Below are 8,461 nucleotides of genomic sequence, written 5' to 3'. Positions count from 1 at the left end.
TCCCAACCCAGACCCTTAGAATGTCAGCTCCTTGAAGGCTGGGATTTTTCCCTCCCCAGTTCACTGCTGTTTCCCCTGCTCCAAGAAAAATGGGCCTTCATTTGAAATTGTTGAATAAATGAATTGGCCGTGGCCTTAGGAATCCTCCTAAGTTGAATGTTTTGAAATTTTTTTCTCTTTAAAGATTGACTGATTGATGCATTCATTCATTTGAGAGAGAGAGTACAGGTAGGGAGGGGCAGAGGGAGAGGGAGAAGCAGACGCCCTCACTGAGCAGGGAGCCCCACGCGGGACTTGATCCCAGGACCCCAGGATCATGACCTGAGTCAAAGGCAGACGCTTCACCAACTGAGCCACCCAGGCGCCAACATTTTGATATTCTTAATTTAAGTACGCATCATGGTTATTTTACAGGGCCAGCTTTAGCAAAGGGTGAAGAATGACCTACATAGAATTTTAAGAAAGAAAATCCAAAGTGTCATAAGTAAAAGTCTACAAATTCATTCTTTGGAAGTTTCTCTTCCAAAACCCTTTTAAACTGGAAAAGGGAGTGCATCACTGCAAGCTTGCTGATGTCCAGCTAGTTACTTCACCATCCTACACCCAAGCTTCTTAGCCTATAAAAAGTTGATAATTGTAACAGTGCTTAATTTACAAACCTGTTGTGAGACTTACACTGGTTTCAGTGAGGATTAGCTTAGGTATGAGTGAAGCCCTCGGTAAACTGTTAAAATGTAATGTATGTGCTAACTAAGTGTAAACTCTCAGACAGGGTGACATAAGTAAATGTCCCTCTCCACGTTACCACCAGGACACTAAAAAATGAAGTGAAATTTAAGGATAGAACAGAAAGTCAAATTTGATAGAAAGTATAAACTTAAAATGTCACTTAAACAATTAATGCCGAGTTTCCGAGCTTTGCATTTTTAAGCTTTCCAAAGTAAATCTGTAACAAAGCCTAAAGAAAATAGAGCAGCTTGGCTGCCAAAAGGCAAAGGTTAAGAATTTCCAGAGTGGGGAGAAAAGGGGGTGCGGGCGCCTGGGTGGCTCAGTCAGTTGAGCATCTGATTCTTGATCTCAGCTCAGCTCAGGTGCTGATCTCCTCCCGGCGTGGAGCCTACTTAAAAAAATAAATTTCCAGAGAGGGGAAAAAAAGAAATTCTTAAATAGCACATTCTATCAGAGCAAAGCACAACAACCCCAAAAAACCACCCAGAAAAACTCAGTGGAAACAAGCCATTTACTGACTTCAGTGAGGAGGCATCACTTGCTTGATAAGAAAACAAAAACGAATGAAAAATCAAAATTCTTTTGCTGTCTTTTTTACCCAGGTATAATAGCGTAAATGATGCCTTCCCTTGGAATATTATAAGTATATAATCTTGGGGCACCTGCCTGGCTCAGTCGGTAGAGCATGTGATTCATGATCTCGGGGTCATGAGTTTGAGCTCCATGTTGGTCTTACAGATTACTTAAGGAAATAAAAAAAATTATAAAAATTTTTAAAAAAAGTACAGACTCTTCCAGAAGCCAGTCAACCTTCCTTTAAAGGGTAGGCGTGATGGACAGATGTTCAAGCATCATTCAATCCTTTCTGTTTTACAGAGCATCTTACAAAGCAGAGCCTGGGAGGCAGAGGTCTGAGCACCTGCACAACTCCCTCACTTTATAGAGAAAAAACTGACACAACCAAGTTAAATGGTTTTCTCAGCTCCCATATTCGTTCCTTAAAAATGGACGCCAGAGTCTAAGTGTTTCATTTAATGTGAAAATTACTTTTTTTTAAGAGGGGTGTGGGGGAGGGCAGATGGAGAGAGAATCTCAAGCAGACTCCACACTGAGCAAGGAACCCAACACGGGGATCGATCTCATGACCCTGAGATCATGACCTGAGCTGAAATCAAGAGTTGGACACTCAACCAACTGAGCACCCCCCCAGGCGCCCCTGGAAATTACTTTCTTGAGGAATTTAGCCCAAAGAAATTAAAAACATGGAATTAAAGAGTTAAATAAATAACCTGGCTCACCTTCTTAGGGTTTTTCAATCAGAAACTTCTAAAGCTTCTTACTATTTCAATCGGGGTTTTTCATATGAGGGAAAGTAATGGCCTTTTTCTCCCTCACAACTTGAAAATCCTGAGGCTCATATTTTAACACATATTCAAGTGATGATTCTGCATCTCCCTTGGGGTAGTCACTAGACCCTGTATATGTAAATGTAAGAGGCTCATCCAAAACAATATTTTCTTAGGTTTATTGTGACCATACATAAAACCGCCCCATCTTTAAATGGCAACTTTGATGCTTGTTCCTGCAATGATGTTTGCAGGAACATCTCTCCCTCTTTTGGAGAGATGTTCCTGCACCAAACTGAATGCATTATCCCTTTAACCTTGAAATTATTCAGTGATCAGCAGCATACGTACTGGAAGAGACGCCAATAAATTCAAAGGGAGATTATTTAAGAATAATAAAACAACCTACAGGAAGCAAATAATAAAAAAAATATCCACAGTAATAATTCCCAAGTCCTTGTATACCATTTTCAATTAAGAGTTTTCCTACTGCCTCCGAGGAAACCCAGTGCTTTGGATCAGCTCTCCAGGCAGAAACTCTCCCATGGGATGAGGCTTCAGAGAAGCCTAAAATGGCCCAAATGATCACAATGACACCTGCCAATTAAAAGAGCCTACTGTGTGTTACGTAATTTACCATCCAGTATCCCACCTCATCCGAACATCAACCGTACCAATTGGGAATTATCATCCCCTTTTTGCGATGAGAAAACAAAGTCTCCAAAGACGTCAGCCATTTGCCCCAAATCACCTAGGGAATAGATTAAGGAGCCAGGATTTATAAGGAACCCTGACCTTTCTAATGCTGAAGCCAGAATTCCTTCTCCAGAAATATCCTGTGAATTCCCCCTCCCACCCCGACTCACCTGAAATTCACAACTTTGTTTGCTCTCCTTAAACATTTCCAGAAAATGCGTCTGTTTTATCTGAGACAGTGACACACTCTTTGGCTAATGCATTCGCTGAGACGAGCATATCTGATTAACAATTTACTGCCATCCAACAGAAATAGGCTCTGTGGGAAGATGCCACAGGACAGGGAGGTTTTGCCCATGCCAGGGAAAAAATGAAAGGATTGGGGGTCTAGCCAGCCTTCGGCAGTAGGAAGCACACCATCGTCCCATCATAGGTATCTTTTTCATATTGGAATTAACTACACGAATTACAGAGAGGCTTGGCCCAAACCCTTCTATTAAAAGAGCTCTTCTGTAAATACATTTGTGAAATTCACAAGGGCATATATCCTATGCATATGAAGAGACCCAAAGAACCTGCTGCTACTCCTTAAGAACAGCTAAGGGACATTCAGAAATTCCTGGCTGAGTGTTAACATTAAGTCTGAGGGAGCTCGTTCATTTAACCACTATATTCAAGCATGTGTTATGTGCCTGTGCCCTGATACGATTCCATCTACCATGTCCCCAGACTCCATCAGGGAAACCAGAAGTGTCTTCGTCTTTGGCCTGAATAGTTCATGGGCTGTTTTGGTTCTAGCTAGGGAAGATAATGGCCTGTGACTTCACGGTTAGAGGAAGCAGAGTCTTTAAACCCAGGGAGGATCCAGGAGGCTGGAACAAAGTTGTTTCAGGGCTAAAAGAAGCTTCAACTCTCTTGATCAGAGCAAAGAGTCGGGTGGGTGAGAAAAGCATCTGATGTTCTTGGCTCAGAACACAGAATACCCCTTGAGGGGGCACCTGGGTGGCTCAGTCAGTTGAGCATCTGCCTTCAGCTCAGGTCATGATCCCAGGGTCCTGGGATCGAGTCCCACGTCGGGCTCGCTCCCTGCTCAGTGGGAGTCTGCTCTCTCTCGCTCATTCTCTCTCTCAGATAAATAAATAAAATCTTTAAAAAAAAGAATATCCCTTGAGAGCTGCTTCCTGCTTTGCTTTGAAGAGAAAAAAGGTAAGTGAGGTATATAAGCATGCCAGGGGAAAAATACATAACTTGTATGTTTGAAGGAACAGATGTTAAATATCTGTTTTCCAAAGATCCTGATTACATACAGGCTTTTCAAAACATGTCATTATATAGAAGTGGGATATGCTTATTTAACTAAGTACAGAGCACAGAGGAAATTATTAGTGATGGTAGAGTTTATGTGGGAAATTATCCCAGGAGCAATGACATAACCTAGAGGATTCGACCTGGGGTAAATTATCCAATACCACCCTTCTCTATATGACAAAACTATTTTTAGTTATAATAGCAAAAGGCAACATAACAGTGATGGCCAAAAAAGAAGCATAGGCAGGGACGCTTTTATTTTACTTAACTCAGTGTATGTAATTGTGCACCCCAATAATAAAGAATAAAAAAGAAAAGGAAGATTACCATTCAAAACAGGAAGAAAAGTGGTGGACCAATGCCCTTGAATGACTTTAATGTATTTTTGGAATAAAGAGAGAAAATCTTATATCTATGTATCAGCCTATCTTTATATATGAATGATGAGTATTAATTTATCTATGCATAATAATATTACAGTAACCAAACAGGCTAGTTTCAGTAAAAATGAAGTGTCTGAAAAAGGTTAGGTTAACTTAGGTTTAGGTACTAACAATTTAGGTTAACTACTAAATCATCATATTGATATTAACATGGCATTTTCTGGTTTCTTCCTTAGTTTTAAAACAAACAGGGATTTTAGGGGCGCCTGTCTGCCTTCAGCTGAGGTCATGATCTCAGGGTCCTGGGATCAAGTCCCGCATCAGGCTCCCTGCTCAGCAGGAAATCTGCATCTCCCTCTCCTGCTGCCCCTCTCCCCTGCTTGTGCACACACACACTCTCTCTCTTAAATAAATAAAACAGGAATTTTAAAAGTAAAATAAGGGCACCTGGGTGGCTCAGTTGTTTAAGCGACTGCCTTCGGCTCAGGTCATGATCCTGGAGTCCTGGGATCGAGTCCCGCATCGGGCTCCCTGCTCGGCAGAGAGTCTGCTTCTCCCTCTGACTCTCCCCCTCTCATGCTCTCTATCACTCTCTCTCTCAATAAATAAATAAAAATCTTTTTAAAAAAGGATTTTAAAGTAAAATAAAATTTATTTCAAAATCAGTATTTCAAATTCAATAAAACGTCACATGTAAACTAAAATTTACACTTACAAATAAAAACTGGACCTCTTGGAGGGCCTGGGTGGCTCAGTCGATTAAGCATCCAACTCTTGATCTCAGCTCAGGTCCTGATCTCAAGGTAATGAGTTCAAGCCCCACATTGGGCTCCACGCTGGGTGTGGTGCCTACTTAAAACAAAACAAAACAAAACTGGACCCCTTGCCGTTTGCACTGTTCCATTGTCCCATTACTGTTCAAATTTCAAGTAATCTCTGTACCCGATGTGGGGCTCGAACCCACAACCGAGAGATCAAGGGTCGGTTGCTCCACTAACCAAACCAGCAGCCAGGCACCCCTCACATTGCTTCCAATTTTAAATGCAAATAAAAACTCCAAGTGGTCACAAGGACTGACAGAATTGAAGTAGGTTTCTTCATTGGTAGCCTCACTGTGCCATCCATCGTTGTTTATTTTGAATCTACCGTGTAAACACAGAAACCTGTCGTATTACGGGGTCAGAGCTGCACCTGAAGCAAATTCAAACAATTCTGAACTTTCAGGAACTTACTTTCAGAATGAGTGTGGGCAGATTGCTCACGCGGATGCCATGATGAACAGCTCTGTGGAGAGAGTCCCAACTGGTGAGGAGCTGAGGCGTCCCACCCAGTCAGTGGGGAGCCAAAGACTGAGCTGGGACCCGGTCAACCCTAGGCAAGCCTTCTACCAACCGCAGCTGTGGCCACTCTCCTCACCACAGCCCTCATGAAAGACACTGAGCCAGAACCCTGAACCTAAGCGGCTCCAGTACTGACCCTCAGAAACTCCTGCCACAAGAAATGTTCATTACTTAAAAAAAGGGGGGGGGACACCTGGGTGTCTCAGCCAGTTAAGCATCTGCATTCGGCTCATGTCATGATCCCAGGGTCCTGGGATCGAGTCCCACCTCCGGCTCCCTGGTCAGGAGGGAGTCTGCTTCTCCCTCTCCCTCTGCCCCTCCCCCTGCTTGTGCTTACTCTCTCTCTCTCTCTCAGATAAACAAATAAAATCTTCAAAAAAATAAAAATTTAAAAAAAAAGTGAATGCGGGTAGCTCAATGTTTAAGTAGTTCTCCAAATTAACTGCCACATAAAAACAATTTTTATCAAAGAAAGAGTAATACAAATGTGCTAATTCAGTTTACATAAATATTGTTAACATGGAATGGTAACCACAGTAATTGTTTAGAACTTGGGCCAACAAAAAGAGTTTTTTCAGGGAAGTGTATTTTATCACTGACATTTGTTTAGATTTGTCACTGCATGGTGATATTAAAAGCAGACCAGAAAAAAAAAAAAAAGCAGACCAACTTTTAGTCAGTTTTATTATTGTTTTATAATTATACATGAGTCACCTGGGTGGCTCAGTTGGTGAAGTGGCCAACTCTTGATTTGGCTCAGGTCATGATCTCATGGTCCTGGGATCGAGCCCCACATTGGGCTCCCTGCTCAGCAGGTAGTCTGCTTCTCCCTCTGCCCTTCCCCCCTGCTCATACTCTCTCTCTCTCTCAAATAAATAAAATCTTAAAAAAAAAAAAGAATTACAACAGGTACAAAAACCATATATTTAAACAATGCCCCCTGGGGTGCCCGGGTGGCTCAGTCGGTTAAGTGAAGGACTCTTGGTTTCGGCTCAGGTCATGATCCCAGGGTCATGAGATTGAGTCCACACCAGGCTCTGAACTCAGCGGGGAGTCTGCTGGGGATTCTCTCCCTCTGCCCCTCCCCATCCTTGAGTGCACTCATGCTCTTGCTCTCGCTCTCTCTCTAAAAGAAATAGATTTTAATAATAATAATAATAATGCCTCCCTCTCAAGAATACCAAAATACTTCAAAGGAAACTGCACTTCAACCACAGATGTGGCAACCATATAAAAATGGTTCAAACATAGGTATCTTTCATATTTTTGACTTGCCATTGTACGTGCAAGGACTTATTCCCATTTTCTTGAAAAAGATACTGCAGACACAAAAGTAAACCCATGTCTCAGCAGAGGCTACAAATAAAGACACACGGCTACTGGCAAGTTTGAAAACAAGTATTCGATCCATTTGGACAGGCTCACCAGCTCTCTCTCTCTGTCAAACAAATAAAAAATTTTTAAAAAGATTTTATTTATTTATGTGTGAAAGAGAGAGAGCAAGAGAGAGAGCACGAGCAGGGTCGCGGGAGGGAGAAGCAGGCTCCCCACCAAGCAGGGAGCCCAATGCAGGACTTGATCCCAGGACCCTGGGATCTCGACCTGAGCTGGAGGCAGATGCTTAACCGACTAAGCCATCCAGGAACCCCAATCGGAAATCATCCATCTGATTTCAACTAGACAGTGACAAAGACATCTGTAATGTCTATTTCTCTTTTTGCATACACATGAACATATTTATGAACAAGTCCACTTATGAATAAAGGACCCATGTAGTGAAGACTGAAATTGTGCTGTATGCCAAAATAGCTAGGTTAGTCCTCCAACATCCCCTGAGCAGTGTGAACCCCGTAGATAGATCAAGGTTACCTGGCTAGTGGATGGCTGAGCCAGATTGTGCATGGGGTTTAATTAATGCCAAGGGTTAAGGTCTTGATCACCACCCCACATTTCCTCTCTACAGATCACCTACATGTCTAAACCAATCCCTTGCTTATGTACTAACATAATACGGTTATACTCTCCGTGTGCTCTGCTGTAGGACTACAGCTGATTCCTTCTCCTTACGACTTAAACCAGAGCCCCTCCTTCCGTATGGCAAATGCCCGAGTCCTAAGGGGAAGTGGAAAGGAGTCTGGTTTGCAGGACAGACAGATGTGGTCCGCAGTAGCGCTTTCGTGGCTTGGGGATTCCCACTTCCAGAGCCCCCCCCCCGTTTTCTAAGCAGCAAAAGGAAGAGAAACTTCCAGCTGAAAGGACTCAAGAAGGAATTTGAGATAATTGAATACTTTCATGTGCTTTCCTCACTGAAGGTTCTTCTGATGAATACAGTATGAAAACAGAGAACTAAGTGGTCCCAATGGACTGAATCCAAAGAAAATGTCTTTCGAAAGTTCAGAGTGCATCTGAATATTACCAAGTTAAAGAAATTTTGGGGGGGGGCGCCTGGGTGGCTCAGTCATTGGGCGTCTGCCTTCGGCTCGGGTCGTGATCCCGGGGTCCTGGGATCGAGTCCCGCATCGGGCTCCCTGCTCCGCGGGAAGCCTGCTTCTCCCTCTGCCACTCCCCCTGCTTGTGTTCCCTCTCTCGCTGTGTCTGTCAAATAAATAAACAAAATCTTTAAAAAAAAAAATTTTTTTTTTTTGTATGAAGGGAAAAT

General features: G+C 42.8%; 1 long non-coding RNA gene across 1 annotated transcript in view; it reads right to left on the bottom strand.

The window, feature by feature from the left end:
• Positions 1–5,176: 5,176 nt before the first annotated feature.
• Positions 5,177–8,461, bottom strand: part of LOC141370101 (uncharacterized) — a 52,133-nt gene continuing 48,848 nt past the window's right edge. The window contains exons 4-5 of the long non-coding RNA XR_012373843.1: positions 5,695–5,746; positions 5,177–5,314 (exon numbers count right to left, since the gene is read on the bottom strand). This is a non-coding gene — a long non-coding RNA (uncharacterized lncRNA). The remainder of the gene's footprint in view (positions 5,315–5,694; positions 5,747–8,461) is intronic.

This window comes from Callorhinus ursinus, unplaced genomic scaffold, assembly GCF_003265705.2.
Source record: "Callorhinus ursinus isolate GAN/ISIS: 27379988/994484 unplaced genomic scaffold, GSC_fseal_2.0 scaffold26, whole genome shotgun sequence".
Taxonomy (NCBI): Eukaryota; Metazoa; Chordata; class Mammalia; order Carnivora; family Otariidae; genus Callorhinus; species Callorhinus ursinus.
The sequence above is the reverse complement of the archived record's forward strand: the minus strand, read 5'-3'. Positions and strand labels throughout refer to the sequence as shown.